This window comes from Salvelinus sp. IW2-2015, linkage group LG23 (assembly GCF_002910315.2).
Source record: "Salvelinus sp. IW2-2015 linkage group LG23, ASM291031v2, whole genome shotgun sequence".
In the NCBI taxonomy this organism is placed as follows: Eukaryota; Metazoa; Chordata; class Actinopteri; order Salmoniformes; family Salmonidae; genus Salvelinus; species Salvelinus sp. IW2-2015.
This window is the reverse complement of record NC_036863.1, coordinates 1,276,491-1,300,219: the sequence shown is the minus strand read 5'-3', so window position 1 is coordinate 1,300,219 and position 23,729 is coordinate 1,276,491. Positions and strand designations below refer to the sequence as shown.

At 43.3% G+C, this 23,729-nt stretch overlaps 1 pseudogene; it reads left to right on the top strand.

The window, feature by feature from the left end:
* Nucleotides 1-23,729, top strand: part of LOC111950825 (sarcoplasmic/endoplasmic reticulum calcium ATPase 1-like) — a 160,138-nt pseudogene that overhangs the window by 82,518 nt on the left and 53,891 nt on the right.

The window sequence follows — 23,729 nt, the reverse complement described above, 5'->3', positions numbered from 1 at the left end:
TCTCCCTCTGTAGAATGTTAACCCAATACTTTCATCAAATGACAGTTATAAACAAACAATCTGTCTGCTCTTCTAACCCAAGCCTGTTTTTGTTTTTGTCTAGTTGGTGACAAGGTCCCTGCTGACATCAGGATCACCTCCATTAAGTCTACCACCCTGAGAGTGGACCAGTCTATTCTCACAGGTAGGCTACAACGCTACATACTGGCTGGTTGACTTGGCTGGGCTGGTTGGCTGGCTGAGATTAAACCTCTGTTCCTCTTAATGTTACCTACAACATACTTGTAGTGTTACCTACAACAGCCTCTTACCTACAACATACTCGTAGTGTTTACCTACAACATACCTACAAACAGCCTCTTACCCTACAACATCTCGTAGTGTTACCTACAACAGCCTCTTACCTACAACATACTCGTAGTGTTACCTACAAACGCCTCTTACCTACAACATACTCGTAGTGTTACCCACAACAGCCTCTTACCTACAACATACTCGTAGTGTTACCTACAACAGCCTCTTACCTACAACATCTCGTAGTGTTACCTACAACAGCCTTTTACCTACAACATACTTGTAGTGTTACCTACAACAGCCTCTTACCTACAACATACTCGTAGTGTTACCTACAACAGCCTTTTACCTACAACACTACTCGTAGTGTTACCTACAACAGCCTCTTACCTACAACATACTCGTAGGTGTACCTACAACAGCCTCTTACCTACAACATACTCGTAGTGTTACCTACAACAGCCTCTTACCTACAACATACTCGTAGTGTTACCTACAACAGCCTCTTACCTACAACATACTCGTAGTGTTACCTACAACAGCCTCTTACCTACAACATACTCGTAGTGTTACCTACAACAGCCTCTTACCTACAACATACTCGTAGTGTTACCTACAACAGCCTCTTACCTAACAACATACTCGTAGTGTTACCTACAACAGCCTCTTACCTACAACATACTCGTAGTGTTACCTACAACAGCCTCTTACCTACAACATACTCGTAGTGTTACCTACAACAGCCTCTTACCTAAACATACTCGTAGTGTTTACCTACAACAGCCTCTTACCTACAACATACTCGTAGTGTTACCTACAACAGCCTCTTACCTACAACATACTCGTAGTGTTACCTACAACGCCTCTTACCTACAACATACTCGTAGTGTTCCTACAACATCCTTTACCTACAACATACTCGTAGTGTTACCTACAACAGCCTCTTACCTACAACATACTCGTAGTGTTACCTACAACAGCCTCTTACCTACAACATACTTGTAGTGTTACCTACAACAGCCTCTTACCTACAACATACTTGTAGTGTTACCTACAACAGCCTCTTACCTACAACATACTCGTAGTGTTACCTACAACAGCCTCTTACCTACAACATACTCGTAGTGTTACCTACCTCTGTTTTTGTGGTTGTGCTGCAGTCAGTTGGTTGTAAATTTGGAGCAAATATTCCATTTATTTTCAATAACTGCATATGTGACAACTCCTCCGTTTCTATTTCATAATATCATTAATACAGTTGAAGTCGGAAGTTTAAATAAAACTTAGACAAATACATTTAAACTCAGTTTTTCACAATTCCTGACATTTAATCCTAGTAAAAAATTCCCTGTCTTAGGTCAGTTAGGATCACCACTTTGTTTTAAGAATGTGAAATGTCAGAATAATAGGAGAGTTATTTATTTCAGCTTTTATTTCTTTCATCACATTCCAAGTGGATCACAAGTTTACATACACTCAATTAGTATTTGGTAGCATTGCCTTTAAATTGTTTAACTTTGGTCAAACGTTTCGGGTAGCCTTCCACAAGCTTCCCACAATAAGTTGGGTGAATTTTGTCCTATTCCTCCTGACAGAGCTGGTGTAACTGAGTCAGGTTTGTAGGCCTCCTTGCTCGCACACGCTTTTTCAGGTCTGCCCACAAATGTTCTATAGGATTGAGGTCAGGGCTTTGATGGCCACTACAATACCTTGACTTTGTTGTCCTTAAGCCATTTTGCAACAACTTTGGAAGTATGTTTGGGGTCATTGTCCATTTGGAAGACCCATTTGCGACCAAGCATTAACTTCCTGACTGATGTCTTGAGATTTTCTTCGTAATATATCCACATAATTTTCTGTCCTCGTGATGCCATCTATTTTGTGAAGTGCACCAGGCCCTCCTGCAGCAAAGCACCCCCACAACATGATGCTGCCACCCCTGTGCTTCACGGTTGGGATGGTGTTCTTCTGCTTGCAAGCCTCCCCCTTTTTCCTCCAAACATAACGATGGTCATTATGGCCAAACAGTTCTATTTTGTTTCATCAGACCAGAGGACATTTCTCCAAAAAGCATGATCTTTTTCCTCATGTGCAGTTGCAAACCGTAGTCTTACTTTTTTTGGTACCTTCAGGCGTTTGGAAATTGCTCCCAAGGATGAACCAGACTTGTGGAGGTCTACAAAAAAAATGTCTGAGGTCTTAGCTGTTTTCTTTTGATTTTCCCATGTCAAGCATAGAGGCACTGATTTTGAAGGTAGGCATTGAAATACATCCACAGGTATACCTCCAATTGACTCAAATGATGTCAATTAGCCTATCAGAAGCTTCTGAAGCCATGACATAATTTTCTGAAATTTTCCAAGCTGTTTAAAGGCACAGTCAACTTAGTGTATGTAAACTTCTGACCCACTAGAATTGTGATACAGTGAAATAAACTGTCTGTAAACAATTGTTGGACAAATTACTTGTCATGCACAAAGTAGATGTCCTAACCGACTTGCTAACACTATAGTTTGTTCACAAGAAATTTGTGGAGTGGTTGAAAAACAAGTTTTAATGACTCCAACCTAAGTGTATGTAAACTTCCGACTTCAACTGTAAATATAATACATTTTAAAATAAAATTCCATAAACATTTTTTTATTAACCAGTGTAATTTGAGTTCTGTCTTTTCTGGAGGATACAACTGAAGTTGTAACCAGCTTTGTATGGCTTGTTTAAGAAAGGCCGATACTTTAAACAAAATATCATTTTCAATTACTCGGAAATGAGAAGTTGAAATCTGTATAAAGGCAAAAAGGTCATTTTTGAACAAAGGACGAGCCTTTCTTAATAATCTACTGGAGAACCATTTTGGGTTCAAGTATAACTTATGTATGAGTGAAGCTTTTAGTGAGAGGTTTAAAGCTTTAATATTGAATAATTTTAGCCCCCCAAACTCATATTCATTAAATTTTGTCTGGCTTAGCATTCCAAATAAAATGGAAAGAAAATGTTCTGCTCATGATTTAAAAAAATTGTCATTTGGAGGCAATGCCATTAGTAAATAAACCAAAGAGTTTATCAATGTGATTTTTTTTCTTCCATAAATAGACAAGCATTTACCTTTCCATGGTTGCAGAATCTTGTCTATTTTTGCTAACTTGCTATTGAAATTGTGGTAAGTTGATTTATATTTTTTGAGATGTAAATACACAGTATGTCTACTTCACCATCCACCCATTTTTATATKGTACACTTGTCATAATTYGGTTTTAATCCAGAGAGGCTAGAAAAGTGATCAGTATCTTCAATGATACTCCGCAAGGATCCAGATTGCGGACTTGAGAAAAAAATTGCGTCATTGGTATACATTGACAGTTTTTATCCTCTGGATTTCTAGCCCCTTGATGTTCTTGTTGGATCTCATTTTAATAGCTAGCAATTCAATGGCCATAATAAATAGATATGGAGACAACGGACAACCTTGTTTTACTCATCTTAAAAGCTCAATACTTTCTGAGAAGTAACCATTATTTACTATTTTACATCTGGGGTTGCTGTCCATAACTTTAACCCATTGTATAAGAGATTCACCAAAATTAAAGTAATCCAGGCAKTTATATATAAATTCTAATCGTACTTTATCAAACGCCTTTTCAAAATCTGCAATGAAGACCGACAACATCCTCGTAGTGTTAATGGCTTGTAGGATCTTATGTAAGTGTGTACTAATCCGTCTCTACAGGCGAGTCTGTGTCAGTGATCAAACACACCGACCCCGTCCCTGACCCCAGAGCTGTCAATCAAGACAAGAAGAACATGCTGTTTTCTGTAAGAACTATACTTCCTGTTTGGCGCCGGCTCTGCTTGCACTTCTCACTCTCACACAGATACACACATGACTCTGTTCTGGTCTCAGCCTGCTGCATTCCTCAGGGGGGGGTGAAGCTCTTACACTAAAAGGGCATTATTATAATATTATTCCAACCTCATAGTGTATAAATGTATATAAAACACAGGAAAATCACAGTAGAAAGAGGAGGAAGGGAAGCGCTACTAAGGTACACTATAGTATATTTTGGTAGATAGAAGGTGCTCTTTGGTAAAAGGTGTAAATTGGTCATCAAAAAGAAAGGAGGACCAAGGCACTCTTCATATAATTAATTAAAATGCCTTTATTAGTATGGCATGTTCAATAGAAACAAAGTTGTTTAAAAACCGACGCGTTTCGGCTGCATGGCCTTCGTCAGGGAGTACAGGAAAATCACATTTCTGACTGCACTGGGCCTTTAAGATGTGGTCAGCAGATATAATCTTGGTGACGTCTGCAGACCTACTCTTTAAATGTCAAACCTGAACAAGAGTTAGTTGAAATTAGCAATTGCTGGTCCTATATGGATGCAGAATGCATGGTTTGATTTCAATATTAACCCTGCACTGACCTCTCCCTCATACTCTTGCTCCTCCTCCTCAGGGCACCAACATCGCTGCGGGGCGAGCCATCGGCATCGTGGTCTCCACCGGTGTATCCACGGAGATCGGTAAGATCAGGAACCAGATGGCAGCCACGGAGCAGGAGAAGACCCCCCTGCAGCAGAAACTGGACGAGTTCGGGGAGCAGCTCTCCAAGGTGGGTTTTAGGATGATGATAATTGAAATGTATTTATTTATGCTTTGTGCTATCATATCTACACTGTTTTCTGTTCGATTTTTTTCTGTCTGTTTTCTGTTTTTGGTCTGTGTTTTCTGTGCTGTGTATGAGCCATATGACTGCAAGCCCAAAACAAAAGTTTCTTTAACCCAAAMAAACGAACCAAAAAGTGTTAAACTTTGAACACTCCAAGGTCATCTCCCTGATCTGCGTGGCCGTCTGGATCATTAACATCGGCCATTTTAGTGACCCGGTCCACGGGGGGTCCTGGATGCGCGGGGCCATCTACTACTTCAAGATCGCTGTGGCCCTGGCTGTGGCTGCCATCCCTGAGGGTCTGTGGGAGCAGTTTTATCCATCCCTCTGCCACTCTCTCACTCACTCCAAATTCCATATAAACAATATAATGAATTAAACTATGCTGTTCATGTCTCTCCACATGATCCAATCCTGCCTCTCTTTACTACCACTGTCGTCCTCAGGTCTACCTGCTGTGATCACCACTTGCCTGGCGCTGGGGACCCGCCGCATGGCCAAGAAGAACGCCATTGTCCGCAGCCTGCCCTCGGTGGAGACCCTAGGCTGCACCTCCGTCATCTGCTCCGACAAGACCGGCACCCTCACCACTAACCAGATGTCTGTCTGCAAGGTAACCTAGGAATGTCTGGGAATGGTTTCCTGTGGACTGTAATATTAGTGTGACTGACGGCTGTGCACGTACATCAATAAGAAGGTGAAGGGTTAAGTGTCTTTCTCAAGGGCACAAAAGCAGGAGATGGCACATGGGATACCCACACTTTTTTTTCCTATCGGTCTTTGGATTCGAGCCAGCAACCCTCCGGTTGCAGACATATCTAACCTCTAGGCTACATGTCGTTGTAGTGGATGTTGTGTCCGTTTTTGTTGTTGTGTCGGCCCAGTATATTTAGTTCCAGTCCAGAGAACCCAAAGCATTGTGCTGTACCTTCATATCGTCATACAGGATTGACACTTCCTTCATACTGGGAGTTTCCTTGGAAAGCCTCCAGTCACACACACAGCGACACACATGTGTATATACACACACACACACACACACACACACAAACACACACAGACAGAGATTTTGGACGGAGAACAGGTGGGGTTAGTCGTAATGGAAAATCCCTGTGGTGTTGTAATGTTTCCAGTCCTCAGCCAGCCTTTTGATAGCTAGCCAGGGCAGGCTGGCAGCACCACTCTGAGCTGTAGACAACAGTTGTACAAGGCCCTCTCGCTCACCCTGAGAGAGTCAGGCACAGACAGACGGCAGGCAGGAAGCTGCTGCTGAATACCCCTTAGAGACACTTTTAGTACAGAAACTAAGGCCACACACTCTGACACCCATATTGCCACTCTTGTGGAATCCTCCAGCCCATCGCGTGTGTTGTGTGTGTGTGTGTGTGTGTGTGTGTGTGTGTGTGTGTGTGTGTGTGTGTGTGTGTGTGTGTTCCACCATAGAGGAAATGCCAGGATCAATGTTTGTCTTGGCTTCCATTTAGCCTCTGGAGCAGGATCTGGCTGACACCCTACCTAACAAACACTCTTACACTCACACCTGACCTTTCAACTCTGAGAAGAGCCCAACTGTGTTTCTCATTTAACCTTTTTGAACATCTCAACTGAACATGCTGGCCAGAGGTCATTGGCGAGGAAACTTAGGCTTGACATGCCAGAAACAAACGCTGACACTGCACATACAAATGTAACTGATCAAATTATGAAAGACAAGCATTGTAATTTTGATTTCCATAAAGTGAGTGTGGAAGATGTGAAAAAAAATAGTTGTCTATCAACAATGACAAGCCACTGGGGACTGACTACTTGGATGGAAAATTACTTGGATGGAAAATTACTGAGGATAATAGCAGATGATATTACCACTCCTATTTGACATATCTTCAATCTAAGCCTGATAGAAAGTGTCTGCCCCAGGCCTTTAGGGAAGCAAAGTCATTCCGCCACCCAAGAATAGTAAAGCCCCCTTTACTGGCTCAAATAGCCGGCCAATCAGCCAAAGAGCTGCAGTTAATTTCAGAATGGGTGGCAAGGAATAAGTTAGTCCTAAATATTTCAAAAACTAAAATCATTGTATTTGGCACAAATCATTTACTAAACCTCAACTAAATCTTGTAATGAATAATGTGGTTATTGAGTAAGTTTAGGAGACTTAACAGCTTGGAGTAACCCTGGATTGTAAACGGTCATGGTCGAAACAACAGTAGCTAAGATGGGGAGAAGTCTGTCYATAATAAAGCGCTGCTCTGCCTTTTTTAGCAACACTATCAACAAGGCAGGTCCTACAGGCCCTAGTTTTGTCACACCTGGACTACTGTTCAGTYGTGTGGTCAGGTGCCACAAAGAGGGACCTTGGAAAATTACAATTGGCTCAGAACAGGGCAGCATGGCTGGCCCTTAAATATACACTGAGAGCTAACATTAATAACATGCATGTACCTCGACTAACCTGTACCCCCTCACATTGACTTGGTACCACCTGTATATCGCCTCGTTATTGTTATTGTTTTAATTTWAATTTTTTACTTATAGATTCTTTAAAATGCATTGTTGGTTAAGGGCTTGTAAGTAAGCATTTCACGGTAAGGTCTACACCGGTTATATTTGGCGCATGTGACAAATAAAATTTGATTTGTAAATTGCTCATGGCTCAAAGTAGAGGAGAGATTGACTTTATCACTACTTGTTTTTGTAAGAAGTGTTGACATGCTGTTGACATAGTGTACCAACTGTCATCATCAGCGGCATGGAGCGAGCGAGAGAAGGAGTTCCCTCCTGTCCTGTGAGAGTATATCAAAACAGGGTAATCTCCCTGAGCTGAGCTAACAGCTATCCCTGGGCACTCCCCGCCTGCCTGGGAATATGGCTGCCTGGATGCTGGAGAGACCTGGGTTGGATCCCAAATGGCTCCCTATATAGTGCACTACTTTTGTTTTGACCCTATTGGCTCTGATCAAAAGTAGTGCACTATATAGGGATCCATTTGGGACTCAACCCTACTCTGCTCTCTCTGGTAAATATTTACTCTCTTGGCCCAGGCTATATTTGCTTAGTGCAGCTGGGAGATACAGGGAAACACCAAGGGAAACACAGAGTAGAGCTCCTCACGGGTCCAAAAAGGACTTGTTTCGAAATGGACCTTTGGCTTTCCCACCCGGACCCGATATGCATATATWTTTTTTAAATATAGAGACCTGTTCCGAACGGACCTGGGGACAACTAGAGCTTTTCCGAGTGAGGGAAGCGGCACAAAAGTAATTTTAAGTTACTGTACTTTATTAAGCTGATAATTTTCTACATTGTAGAATAATAGTCATCAAAACTATGAAATACCACATGGAAGTGTTAAACAAATCAAAATATATTTTAGATTCTTCAAAGTACCCAACCTTTGCCACGATGACAGCTTTGCACACTCTTGGTTTTCTCTCAACCAGCTTCCCTTGGAATGCTTTTCYAACAGTCTTGGAGTTCCCACGTATGCTGAGCACTTGTTGGCTGCTTTTCCTTCACTCTGCTGTCCAACTCATCCCAAACCATCTCAATTGGGTTGAGGTCGGATGATTGTGAAGGCCAGGTCATCTGATGCAGCACCTTCAMTCTCCTTCTTCGTCAAAAAGCCCTTACATAGCTTGGAGGTGTGTTTTGGGTCATTGTTCTGTTGAAAACAAAATGATAGTCCCAATAAGCACAAACTAGAAGGGACGGTGTATCGTTGCAGAATGCTGTGGTAGCCATGCTGGTTAAGTGTGCTTTGAATTCTAGATGAATCACCAGCAAAGCATCGCCACACCACCTCCATGCTTCACGGTGGGAATCACACATGCATAGATTTTCCATTCACAAAGACACGGCAGTTGAAACCAAAAATCTCAAATTTGGACTCCTCAGACCAAAGGACAGATTTCTACCGGCGTAATGTCCATTGCTCGTTTCTTGGCCCAAGCAAGTCTTGACCCAAGCAGCTGAGCTTTCACAGGTGTGTCCCATCAGCACTGACGACCCTCCCAGCTCCGCCCACCTCTCCTACTCCGCCCACCAATCTCCTGCAGGAAGTAAGCACAGCAAAACCCAGTAGACCGTGCAAGGAGGGGCCGTCACGGTGTCTTTTGGTAGTGGTTTCTTTGCAGCAATTCGTCCATAAAGGGTTGATTTACGCAGTCTCTGAACAGTTGATTTGTGTCTGTTACTTGAACTCTGTGAAGCATTTATTTGGGCTGCAATTTCTGAGGCTGGTAACTCTATCTTATCCTCTGCAGCAGAAGTAACTCTGGGTCTTCCTTTCCTGTGGCGGTCCTCATGAGAGCCAGTTTCATCATAGCACTTGATGGTTTTTGCAACTGAACATGAAGAAACTTTCAAAGTTCTTGAAATGTTCCTTAAATTAATGATGGAGTGTCATTTCTCTTTGCTTATCTGAGCTGTTCTTGCCATAATATGGATTTGGTCTTTTACCTAGTAGGGCTATCTTCTGTATACCACCCCTACCTTGTCACAACACAAATGTTAAATTCCACCATTTAACTTTTAACAAGGCACACCTGTTAATTGAAATGCATTCCAGGTGACTACCTCATGAAGCTGGTTGAGAGAATGAAAAAGGGTGTGCAAAGCTGTCATCAAGACAAAGGGTGGCTACTTTGAAGAATCTAAATTTSTAATCTACATTTTGATTTGTTTAACACTTTTTTGGTTACTACATGATTCCATATGTGTTATTTCATAGTTTTGATGTCTTCACTATTATTCTACAATGTAAAAATAAAGAAAAACCCTGGAATGAGTAGGTGTGTCCAAACTTTTGACTGGTACTGTATGATTGGCCAACATAAACAACAAGCCACTCTCATGAAAAGCAAGCGCAGCAGCATAAATAATAATATTTTTCTCACTCTGTACGGGCCCGTCTGTACAGCCCTTCCGGATAAGTCCGTTAAAATTACACATACCCAAGACCCGTGACAATCAGATCTGACCCAGACTTGTGACTTAATTTAGAATTCTGGATCTGGACCTGCTCAGATTGGGTCTTGGGTATTAGTGTAGATGTGGATCTGTGAAGCCCTCTAACAAAGAGCCACTCTCCCTCCTCAGTCCTCACTGTGGGGCAGTGTTTTCCAATTGTAGTTTTGGAATGATAGGAAACACCAGGGGAAACGGACCCTGACTTACTGCTGCCATTCTGTACAAGTCTCTCTTGCAAAAGAGATTTGATCTCAGTGAGACTGACCTGTATAAATGAAGTTGTATCTAAAATAAATGAAAGCCAGTCTCTCTCCTCAGTTCTAGCAGTTGGCCAGTGGGGTTTTTCCATTGTGTTTTGGTGTGATGGGACCTTATAAGGGCATATTCAGGGTTTCCAAGACTGCAGTCCTAGTGGCAAGGATCAGACATGGAATTGTAGAGCTTTAGTTTGCAAAATGTTTGCCTTTTACTATTTCAGTCTACTTAATCATACTCCCATTTTCCTTGGCTTGTTAGTTATCTGTGTGTGGCAGCACACATGTAATCATCAATTCAGAGCACAGCTGTATGCAACCTGATCGTTAATGCCCATGGTAAAATTGGTTTGACTCTGGATATCCCTATGGGGCTAGCTAGGGACCATCAGTGAACATGGGACAATATTCTAAAATGTTAATGTCTCCCAATTTCTATGACTTCACCTCAAACCAACTATAAATTATATTTCATATACAAATATTGAAAGAATTTCATTAGAAAACTGAAAGGTGTACAACATGAAAGTATTGTCCCATTTGTKTGTGTTGTCAGTACTGACCTCATTGTAGTCCAGTGAGGGGTYGTTGCACATGGAACAGACAGTGGCCAGCTCCAGAAAGCCGTCATCTCCATCTTGGCCCCTTTCAACCTGAAAGAGAACACACACGCACACATACAGTGTTGTAAATTATTCTGTGTATAAACAGCACAATCAATCAAATGTATTTATAAAGCTCTTTTTACATCAGCCGATGTCACAAAGTAATAAACAGAAACCCAGCCTAAAACCCCAAACAGCAAGTAATGCAGATGTAGAAGCACGGTGGCTAGGAAAAACTCCCTAGAAAGGCAGGAACCTAGGAAGAAATAGAGAGGAACCAGGCTCTGAGGGGTGGCGAGTCCTCTTCTGGCTGTGCCGGGTGGAGATTATAACAGTATATGGCCAAGATGTTCAAACATTCATAGATGACCAGCAGGGTCAAATAATAATAATCACAGTGGTTGTAGAGGGTGCAACAGGTCAGCACCTCAGGAATAAATGTCAGTTGGCTTTTCTTAGCCGATCATTCAGAGTTGGAGACAGCAGATCTTGGAGAGAGAGTCGAAAACAGCAGGTCTGGGACAAGGTAGCATGTCCGATAAACCGGTCAGGGTTCCATAGCCGCAGGCAGAACAGTTGAAACTGGAGTAGTAGCATGACAAGGTGGACTGGGGACAGCAAGGAGTCATCAGGCCAGGTAGGCCTGAGGCATGGTCCTATGGCTCCGGTCCTCTGAGCGCGCACACACGTCCTCTAGAAGCAGCAGATGAACTGAACGTAAAAGTAGTATTTTATTGGATGACTGCATTCTTTAAAGGGGCAATCTGCAGTTGTTACATCCATTTTTGGACTTTTAAATTAATGTGTGTGTGTGTGTGTGTACAGTTGAAGTTGGAAGTATACGTACACTTAGGTTGGAGTCATTTAAAACTTGTTTTTAACCACTCCACAAATTTCTTGTTAACAAACTATAGTTTTGGCAGGTCGGTGTAGGGACGTGCTACTTGCCACATGACACAAAGTCATTTTTCCGACAATTGTTTAAAGACAAATTATTTCACTTACAATTCACTGTATCACAATTCCGGTTGGTCAGAAGTTTACATACACTAAGTTGACTGTGCCTTTAAACAGCTTGGAAAATTCCAGAAAATGATGTCATGGCTTTGAAGCTTCTGATAGGCTAATTGACATCATTTGAGTCAATTGGAGGTATACTGTGGATGTATTTCAAGGCCTACCTTCAAACTCAGTGCCTCTTTGCTTGACATCATGGGAACATCAAAAGAAAATCAGCCAAGACCTCAGAAAAAAATTGTAGACCTCCACAAGTCTGGTTCATCCTTGGGAGTAATTTCCAAATGCCTGAAGGTACCATGTTCACCTGTACAAACAATAGTACGCAAGTATAAACACCATGGGACTACGCAGCCGTCATACCGCTCATTAAGGAGATGCATTCTGTCTCTTAGAGATGAACGTACTTTGGTGCGAAAAGTGAAAATCAATCCCAAGACAACAGCAAAGGACCTTGTGAAGATGTGGAGGAAACGGGTACAAAAGTATCTATATCCGCTGGAACAGTCCTATATCGACATAACCTGAAAGGCCACAAAGCAAGGAAGAAACCACTGCTTCCAAAACCGCCATAAAAAAAGCCAGACTACGGTTTGCAACCGCACATGGCGACAAAGATCATACTTTTTGGAGAAATGTCCTCTGGTCTGATGAAACAAAAATAGAACTGTTTGGCCATAATGACCATCGTTATGTTTGGAGGAGAAGGGGGGATGCTTCGAAGCAGAAGAACACCATCCCAACCTGAAGCACGGGGGTGGCAGCATCATGTTGTGGGGGTGTTTTGCTGCAGGATGGACTGGTACAATTCACAAAATAGATGGCATCATGAGGACATAAAATTATGTGGATATATTGAAGCAACATCTCAAGACATCAGTCAGGAAGTTAAAGCTTGGTCACAAATGGGTCTTCCAAATGAACAATGACCCCAAACATGCCTCCAAAGTTGTGGCAAAATGGCTTAAGGACAACAAAGTCAAGGTATTGGAGTGGCCATCACAAAGCCTTCCTATAGTAAAATTGTGGGCAGAACTGAAAATAGCGTGTTTGAGCAAGGAGGCCTACAAACCTAACTCCGTTACACCAGCTCTGTCAGAAGGAATGGGCCTAAATTCACCCAACCTATTGTGGGAAGCTTGTGGAAGGCTACCCGAAACGTTTGACCCAAGTTAAACAATTTAMAGGCAATGCTACCAAATACTAATTGAGTGTATGTAAACTTCTGACCCACTGGGAATGTGATGAAAGAAATAAAAGCTGAAATAAATCATTCTCTATACTATTATTCTGACATTTCACATTCTTAAAATAAAGTGGTGATCCTAACTGACCTAAGACAGGGAATTTTTACTAGGATTAAATGTCAGGAATTGTGAACTGAGTTTAAATGTATTTGGCTGAGGTATTTAAACTTCTGACTTAGTGTGTGTATCTATATATACCCATTGATTCTTGAAAAGTATAACTAATAAATGCCTCATGAGCTTAGTTCAGCTGTCGTACCCCATCAGAACCCAACATATATAAGCTTGTTTTACTCCAATGTTTTTTAAGCAAGTAAATATAAACGAACACTATACATCTTTAACATGGTTAAAACTGTAGTTTTGATATCATGTATGGTTAGTCTTCTCTGTATGAATTTGAGTGGTTACATTAATTCTCCAGCCTAATCTCTCAGTCGGGGAGGGATTGGGTTTTGTTTGCTGAACCACAGGGGCAGGGAGCATTCATTTGCAAAATGTTAGATGTTTTTTTTACATAAGTTTTAGTCATACTCACATTTTTCCTTTTGCTTGTTAGTTATGTGTATGCGTGTCATTGTATTGTTCACATACACATTGTTAGCAGATGTAAATGCAAGTGTAGCGCAATGTTTGTAAACTGTCTGTGACAGCGCCCTGTCCCTATCTCTTAACCTTGAGATGGGTCTAGCTACTCCATAAGGTTCTGATAAAAACATCCATGTCCACTAGCCTGGTCATATCCTGCTTTCCCAGCCTAGCGGATATCCCAGGGTGCGGTCAAAGACACACAGAGGAGGGAATCCCCTCTGACGTCATACCATTGCACTTCCATTACACACAGTGCGGAGGCACACCCTCACTATGTTACTGCTGCCATCACAACATAATAACCACAGTACGGACCGCGTCCGATTTGAGTTGAGTTTCTACAGCCACGCACCTTTTGGTTCATATGAATCATGCAGTGGCTTGTTTCCATGGAGACCATCTCAGATAGTGAGATTAATGTGTAATGACAAACAGAACACTAAAATGGCAGTTTAAAAAAATATGTATATATATGTATATATATATATTAGCTAATAGGTCATGTAGTAAACCACTATCTTGGTATATTAGTGAAGAATATTGTATTTTATGTTAATAGCTTATTTGTTACCGATGACACTACAGAAACATCAGAGAGGCTCCTGTTCCTATGAGCCATTTCGGCTCACATAAGCCAAGGCTACTTACTTATGCACAAATCTAGCACCATATTAGCTACCTATCTGATTCTACTGCTTGCGTGAGTTACCTGATGTGGAATAGAGTTCCATGTAGCTGTGGCTCTATGTAGTACTGTGCGCCAACCAGAGTCTGTTCTGGACTTGGGGACTGTGAAGAGACCTCTGGTGACATGTGGGGTAKGCMTGGRTGTCCKAGCTGTGTGCTAGTAGTTTAAACAGACAGCTAGGTGCATTCARCMTGTCAACACTTCTTACTGTTAGAACTGTTAAGGCCCTGTGGATTGATGAGGAATTGAAAAGCTGTATGGTTGAGAGGGACGAGGCCAAAGGAGTGGTGAGTAAGTCTGACTGCACATCTGATTGGCAAACTTATTGTAAATTTGAGAAATTATGTGACGAAAATGAAGAAAAATATTTAAGACCCCTTATGAAAATTTCTGAAGATAAATTACAAGGTATGATTGAAAAAAGCTTTGGAATACACTAAATGAAAGACATATTCAACCATCTTTAATTTATCACGCAACATTTTGACGTTGCCAATTCCTTTTAATAAATATTGAATTGGCATGAATTGAATTAGGCATGAAATGCCAACAACAAACTGTGAGCTATCATATTTGTGCATAAAATAACTAATARTGAATGAAAAGCATTGTAATTTTGAATTCTGAGACGTTAGTGTGGGTGAGGTGGAAAAATTGTTGTCCGTCAATAATGAGAAAACACCTGGTATTGACAACTTAGATGGAGGGGATTTTTTTTTTAACCAGAATATATTTCTCTGAACAAATTAACAACAGACTTTCAGCATGCTTATAGAGCAGGGCACTCAGCATGTACTGCACTGACACAAATGACTGATGATTGGTTGAAATAAATTGATAATAAGAATATTGTGGGATCTATACTGATTTCAGTGCAGCCTTTGATATTATTGGCCATAACCTGTTGAAAAAAATGTATGTGTTATGGCTTTTCAACATCTGCCATATCGTGGATGCAGAGCTATCCATCTAATAGAACAGAGGGTTTTCTTTAATGGAAGCTTCGAAACTCAGCAAAAAAAGAAACGTCCTCTCACTGTCAACTGTGTTTACTTAAAGCAAACTTAACATGTGTAAATATTTGTATGAACATAACAAGATTCAACAACTGAGACACATAAACTGAACAAGTTCCACAGACATGTGACTAACAGAAATGGAATGTGTCCCTGAACAAAGGCGGGTCAAAATCAAAAGTAACAGTCAGTATCTGGTGTGGCCACCAGCTGTATTATTAAGTACTGCAGTGCATCTCCTCCTCATGGACTGCACCAGATTTGCCAGTTCTTGCTGTGATATGTTACCCCACTCTTCCACCGAGGCACCTGCAAGTTCCCGGACATTTCTGGGGCGAATGGCCCTGGCCCTCACCCTCCGATCCAACAGGTCCCAGACGTGATCAATGGGATTGAGATCCGGGCTCTTCGCTGGCCATGGCAGAACACTGACATTCCTGTCTTGTAGGAAATCACGTACAGAACGGCTGGTGGCATTGTCATGCTGGAGGGTCCTGTCAGGATGAGCCTGCAGGAAGGGTAYCACATGAGGGAGGAGGATGTCTTCCCTGTAACGCACAGCGTTGAGATTGCCTGCAATGACAAGCTCAGTCCAATGATGCTGTGACACACCACCTCAGTCCATGACGTAGAAAGGCCTCTTTAGTGTTCTAAGTTTTCATAACTGTGACCTAATTGCCTACCGTCTGTAAGCTGTTAATGTCTTAAYGACCGTTCCACAGGTGCGTGTTCATTAATTGTTTATGGTTCATTGAACAAGCATGGGAMACAGTGTTTAAACCCTTTACAATGAAGATCTGTGAAGTTATTTGGATTTTTRCAAATTATCTTTGAAAGACAGGGTCCTGAAAAAGGGACGTACATTTTTTTTGCTGAGGTTATAATGTTAAACGTGTGGTGTACCACAGGGCAGTTGTCTAGGCCTTCTACTCTTTTCTATTTTTATGAATGACCTGCCACTGGCTTTAAAAAACACCTGTGTGTCTATGTATGCTGATTTTTCAGCCCTGTACGTGTCAGCAACCACAKYTRGTGAAATCACTGMAACCCTAAACAAAGAGTTGCAGTCKGTTTTAGAATKGKTGRCCAGTAATAAACTAGTCCTGAACATCTCTAAAACTAYAASCATTGTATTTGATACAGATCAAACCCTAAGTTCTAGACCTCAGCTGAATCTGGTAATGAATGGTGTGGCTGTTGAACAAGCTGAGGAGATTAAATTACCTGGTGTTACCTTGAATTGTAAACTGTCATGGTCAAAACGTATTGATTCAAYGATTGTAAAGATGGGGAGAGGTATRTCCGTGATAAAGAGATGCTCTGCTGTTTTTGACACTCCACAAAGCAAGTMCTGCAGGCTCTAGTTTTATCTTATCTTGATTATTGCCCAGTCATWTGGTCAGGTGCTACAAAGAAGGACCTAGAAAAACTGCAGCTGGCCCAGCTTAGAGTGGCACGTCTTGCTCTTCACTGTAACCAGAGGGTTAACAACAATACCATGCATGCCAGTCTTTCTTGGCTAAAAGTAGAGGAGAGATTGACTGCATTGAAATAAAAAAATAAAAGTATAAAATAATAAATAAATAAAATAAAATAAATAAAAACTAAACGTTTTCTTCTTCTTCTTATAAGAAACAGATGTTGATAATTCCAAATGTATTTGCATAGTCAATTTACATAGTCAATTTACATAGTCAATTTACACAGCTCTGACACACACTTACCAGATGTGCAGCCAGGAGTCTTTTCACAGTCCCCAAATTCAAGAAAATGTACAGTGTTATATAGAGCCATGATTACATGGACCTCCAGCTCAGATTGGTCAAGTGAGCAAACAAACCTGGTTATATTTATTTTAAAAATTAAACGATAGAAACACCTCACGACACAATGCCTCTCCCCTAGTTGACCTGGATATTTTGTGAATATTGAGCATCTATTAATGTTGTATTGTCGTTCTGCAGTTTGGTTATGTAATGACTAAACGCAGACGTTCTGTACATTACCTTGTAAATAATGGACGATGCAGCAGGACAAGGCAGAGTCCATTTTCAGAGTTAATTTTTCCTAGGTAATGTACAGAAAGGAGTTGTTTAACCCACATATACCACAGTTGCCAAAGAAAACAATACTAATGCACACATTTACATATATACACTTATTTATAATATAATTCATATTTTCTCATCTTTTGGTTGCTAGAGACGCGAGCCGTTTGTTCCATCTATTTCGATATTTATGGACGCGACCCATTTCTTTGTTCTACAGTATATGTTCCGTTGCCATGTTCTTGTCCTTTGCTTGCTAGCTAGCCAACTAGTTACAGCTAACACAGTCACGACCTCCGCAGCCAGAAAAACAGCGAAGTAGCTGCCTATGCATTTGTTGTTTCTATTGACATTCATTKACATAGATCCATAACAATGAGCTGATGCCCGGTTTTGCCTGGCATAGCCAGAAATGTTTGCCTTGTCAGAACACAACACTTTTTTCATTAGGAGGAGATCACATTGCATATCAAACACCAGGCTAGAAGCTAGCWAAATAGTTTGTTGCTAGCAAACCTGCCAATATGAAAACTGAATTAAAAAATTCCAGTTGCTGGTCAAACTACAAACATGTGGGAGGATTTGACAGCATAGTGTCACTTGCTTCATGACTGCAGCATAGAGGGACGGGAGAAATTCATGTTCCTCATTCACCACCGTGCTTCTACACCTGCATTGCTTGCTGTTTGGGGTTTTAGGCTGGGTTTCTGTACAGCACTTTGAGATATCAGCTGATGTAATACATTTGATTTGATTTGACCACCACGTTAGGTCATCATTGTCCGACTGCATTGTCGGAACTAGAAGCACAAGCATTTCGCTACACTCGCATTAACATCTGCTAACCATGTGTATGTGACTAATAAAAATTTGATTTGATTTGATTTGATCAGATGCGCCCCCAAAAATGTCTCTGCAAAAATAAATCAACGCTAGCTACGTTTTGTTCCCCATTGGACCTCCGTTTACAATGATTCCAATTTCTGTTTGTTGTTTTAGCTTCCTGTCACTTTGTAGTCAGTACAGGTAGCCTAGTGGGCGCCAGGTAGCCTAGTGGGCGGCAGGTAGCCTAGTGGGCGGCAGGTAGCCTAGTGGGCGGCAGGTAGCCTAGTGGGCGGCAGGTAGCCTAGTGGTTAGAGTGTTAACTGACTTGCCTAATTAAATTAAATAAAAATACAGGCTGCTTGTGTAGGTGCATATTGCGTCATTATTGCAAACTGTCCCGTTATCTGGTTTGGATGGCCATTCTAGAATGCCCTTCTAACCAAGTATTTCACAAGTGTGTGTGTGTGTGTGTGTGTGTGTGTGTGTGTGTGTGTGTGTGTGTTCTGTCCTTGTGCTGTTTTTGTTTTTCAGTGTTCTGTAGTATGTCATGTTCTGTGTGGACCCCAGGAAGAGTAGCTGCGGCTTTCACAACAGCTAATGGAGATCCTAATACAATTTCAAAATATACTGACGGGAGAAGTTGTCTTGACTGCATTCGTTCTTTAAAGGGTCAATCTGCAGTTGCTCCCCTTTTAAATGAATGATGTGAACCCATTGATTCTTAAAGAATATAACTTTATAAATGTCTCATGAGCTGAGTTCAACTGTCGTACCCCAACAGAACCCAAAATATAAGCTTGTTTTACTCCAATGTTTTTAAACAAAGTAAATGTAAACAAACACTTTATAGCCTTAAACCATGCTTAAAACTAAACTTTTTGATATCATGGATGGTTAGTCCTTGCATCCATATCTTGGTCTATGAGTAATTTGAGAGTAATTACATTCCTCCAGCCTAATTCCTCAGCATTTTTACCGGAACAGGCAGAGTACGCGTTATTGTTTAAATGGCTGATTGCCCCTTTTTTTTAAATCGTACACTGTCTGTTTAACCCTCCTGTTGTGTTCGTTTTATGTTAATTAAATCTGTGTTCCCGGTCCAAAATGACCGCCCCATTATAGCTGATTATAAATCCATAATAATACWTATATTATCACCTAATGTTGTGTTAGATCTCGTTATCAACTTAAGTTATTGTGAACATTACACGTTTTGAACTTTTATTTGCTATTTATGGCCTGTAGGCCTCATTGACCTGAGCTCATACAACTTGTTCTTGAGTTTAAAAAAACAGTCAAAATAATCCATACATTCTATAACAAATAGATTAAACATATTGTGCTATTTATCAGACTACTTTGTGTCCAAGTTTAACAAGGACTCTCTCCTCCTCGCCAGTGTCATGATCAAAGATATGATCAAGAGCCTCACATACAGTATATCGTTTGGTCATTGTGCTGCCACAGAATGAATTGTGAGCAAGGCCTCAAAAAAGCTTTTATATACCAGAGCTGTGAGAAAAGTTCTATATATTATTGAAACAATGTTGAGATTGTTTGTGAGAATGCCAACAGGTGTGGTTCCCGTGGGGGGAATATTCTATTGGGGAAAGGTTCCCGTGGGGGTTGCCATGGAAGCCAAGAAGGGAAGTGAGGTGTGTGTGTGTGTTTGCTCAAACACACATGCATGTGGGGGTCTGGGAGAGGAAGTGTGTCCATCTGATGTGAATGGGCATGTGCCTGAACTCAATTTTCTACACTAATTGTATTCTCACCCATTCATTTCTAATGACCGGTCATTTTTGACTTGGAACACCACAGGTCAATTACATAAACCCTTGGTACTTTGTTTCCTCGCCATATTATCCTAGTGGTCTGAACAGCTTGTTCTTCTCCAGACGCCATCTATCCTCTCCTTAGTGTTCCACTTCAGTGTGAATTGAACAACAGACCCCCCTCCTGTGGTGAACCAATCAATGCACTCCCACAAATTAACTAGAGCAGAGCCATTCCACCTGTTTCATCACTGCTGCAGGATGAACAACGCAAAGGAGAGAAGGGCCAGATCACAGACAAACTCACACAAATTCAACAAACTCACAGGAGAGAAATGGCTAGAACTCACCATCCACTGCTGGGCTACCAGCCTAACAGACCTGCCAGCCTTACAGACCTGCCAGCCTTACAGACCTGCCAGCCTAACAGACCTGCCAGCCTAACAGACCTGCCAGCCTAACAGACCTGTCAGCCTAAAATACCTACCAGTGTGGCCAAACCCTAATTGTTCTGGGACAGCCTCTCCACGCAGGAAATCAGTACATTTAACACAGGGTCAGACGCACAGACAAAACAAAACTCTTGGCAACACAGGAGGTCTGAGCACAGGGAAGGATAGACCGACGTCAACACGACTTGGGCAACAACTTGGCCCATATACTCATCCACTACAGTGTATATATACAAGCTCCGTCTGTTGGTCTGTCTGTCTCAGCAAGAGTATGATTTATAGTCTTTCTGTCTGTCTCTGTCAGCATGGTTAACATTATTTACATTGCYAAAGCAAGTTAAATAGAAAATAAACAATCTCTCATAAACAGCTGTGATATGAAGCCAGTGAGTGGCTGTATGTGGTGGGAAATCCCTGTGTTTTGTGGGCTAGGCAGTGTGGGAGGGTGTGTGTGTTTCCCACTGCGTCAGTGGCCGGTGGGCCACATTCACCTCTCCCATGGCCCTGTAGAGAACCCTGGGAAACCCTGGGCCTCCCACTGAAGCACTGTAAGAGCTTTGCTGATAGCCTAGCCTACTCTACCCTGGGGCTTTGCGATAGCCTAGCCTCTCGACCCTGGGCTTTGCTGATAGCCTAGCCTACTCTACCCTGGCGCTTTGCTGATAGCCTAGCCTACTCTACCCTGGGGCTTTGCTGATAGCCTAGCCTACTCTACCCTGGGGCTTTGCTGATAGCCTAGCCTACTCTACCCTGGGGCTTTTGCTGATAGCCTAGCCTACTCTACCCTGGGGCTTTGCTGATAGCCTAGCCTACTCTACCTGGGGCTTTGCTGATAGCCTAGCCTACTCTACCCTGGGCTTTGCTGATAGCCTAGCCTACTCGACCTGGGGCTTTGCCTGATAGCTAGCCTACTCGACCCTGGGGCTTTGCCGATAGCTAGCCTACTCTACTGGGCTTTGCGATAGCCTAGCCTACTCGACCCTGGGCTTTGCTGATAGCTTAGCCTACTCTACCTGGAGCTTTGCTGATAGCTCGCGCTACTCGACCCTGGGGCTTTGCTGAAGCCTAGCCTACTTCTAACCTGGGGCTTTGCTGATAGCCTAGCCTACTCTACCCTGGGCTTTGCTGATAGCCTAGCCTACTCTCCCCTGGGGTTTGCTGATAGCCTAGCCTACTCTACCCTGGGGCTTTGCTGATAGCCTAGCCTACTCTACCTGGGGCTTTGCTGATAGCCTAGCCTACTCGACCCTGGGGCTTTGCTGATAGCCTAGCCTACTCGACCCTGGGGCTTTGCGATAGCCTAGCCTACTCTACCCTGGGGCTTTGCCGATAGCCTAGCCTACTCGACCCTGGGCTTTGCCGATAGCCTAGCCTACTCTACCCTGGGGCTTTGCTGATAGCCTAGCCTACTCTACCCTGGGGCTTTGCTGATAGCCTAGCCTACTCTACCCTGGGGCTTTGCTGATAGCCTAGCTACTCGACCCTGCTTTAACTATCCCAACTCTCTTTCTCTTCTCTCCAGATGTTGTGGTGGACAAGGTGGAGGATTCCAGCTGTGCTGTCCATGAGTTCTCTATAACTTGGCTCAACCTACCCCCTGAAGGACAAGTGTGAGTGTCCATCCTACCACCTTTCTGTTAGCTCCATGTCAGTGCCCCTGCGGAAATTGAATTAGCATAATACTGTATATACAACACCCATCAAATCCCTCTGTTTAAACTTCTCGCTGCGCGTCTCAAGCCGCCGCGCCCGCCTGCGTCTCAAGCCGCCGCGCCCGCTGCGTTCAAGCCGCCGCGCCCGCCTGCGTCTCAAGCCCGCCGCGCCCGCCTGGTCTCAAGCCGCCGCGCCCGCCTGCGTCCAGCCCGCCGCGCCCGCTGCGTCTCCAGCCGCCGCGCCCGCCTGCGTCTCCAGCCGCCGCGCCCGCCTGCGTCTCCAGCGCCGCGCCCGCCTGCGTCTCCAGCCGCCGCGCCCGGGCCTGCGTCTCCAGCCGCCGCGCCCGCCTGCGTCTCCAGCCGCCAGCGCCCGCCTGCGTCTCAAGCCGCGCGCCGCCTGCGTCTCCAAGCCGGCGCCCGCCTGCGCTCAGCCGCCGCCCCGTGCTGGTCTCCAGCCGCGCCGGCCTGCGTCTCCAGCCGCCGCGCCCGCCTGCGTCTCCAGCCGCCAGCGCCGCCTGCGTCTCCAGCCGCCGCACCGCCTGCGTCTCAAGCCGCCGCAACCCGCCTGCGTCTCCAGCCGCCGCACCCGCCTGCGTCTCCAGCCGCCGCACCCCCTGCCGTTCAGCGCCGCACGCCTGGCGTTCAGCCGCCGCACCCGCCTGCGTCTCCAAGCCGCCGCACGTGCCGCCCTGCGTCTCCAGCCGCCGCACCCGCCTGCGTCTCCAGCCGCGCCCCCTGCGTCTCCAGCCGCCGCACCGCCTGCGTCTCCAGCCGCCGCACCCGCCTGCGTCGGCCTTCYGCATCTGYGGTGGAAGGTGGCAGAGCTACAGTGCTGTTTGTCAGACCGTGAGAACATCCCGAAAATCGGTCTTCTCACTAAAACATCTGTAGCGTCCGAACWGTTTAGGGRCTCGTCTGAAGGTAACCTGCTACTGGGTGCGAGAAATGAATGAAAGTGGATAGAGCATTTCTACGTCAAAGGTATACGGATAATTCCACGGTAAAACATTTATTACATAATTATTCTTTTTTTTTWAATTATTTTGTCTCTCGGATAAAGTACATATGCTTCAAAATATTCCTTTTGACTTTTTCCAATGTATGAATCTGTTATTCAATGCATTTCTATAGGCTTATAGCAGTAAGGCCAAATTCAATGTTTTATCAAATTGTTGTATATATTTTTTGATACCTAAAGGGGTCCTAAAATTCTACATGAAATAGCTAAATGTTCCTTCTTATGACCTTCTTAAAACAATCCCATATGTTAGCTTAGTAGAAACACAGCTCCCTTAGACTCTAGGGGGTGAGTCTACAGAGTGCAAATGAAGTGTGATTTCAGGTTACAATTCGTAGTTTCTCTGACTGTGGAATCACACTGTGAAACACACTATTAAGTTTATCTCCCCCACCTCCCAGTAAGTGTTGTGTGGTCCATAGTGTTAACACACTGACCTTCAGAGGAAAGTAATGGCCAGCCATTGTGTTAACCTTCCTTGGCTCCAGACAGACAACTATTTTTACAGGCGGCAGTGGAAAAGCCTTGGTCACACCACCACTCTCCAGCGGCCGGCCGGCTGTTAAAAGCCTTGGTCACACCACCACTCTCCAGCGGCCGGCCGGCTGTTAAA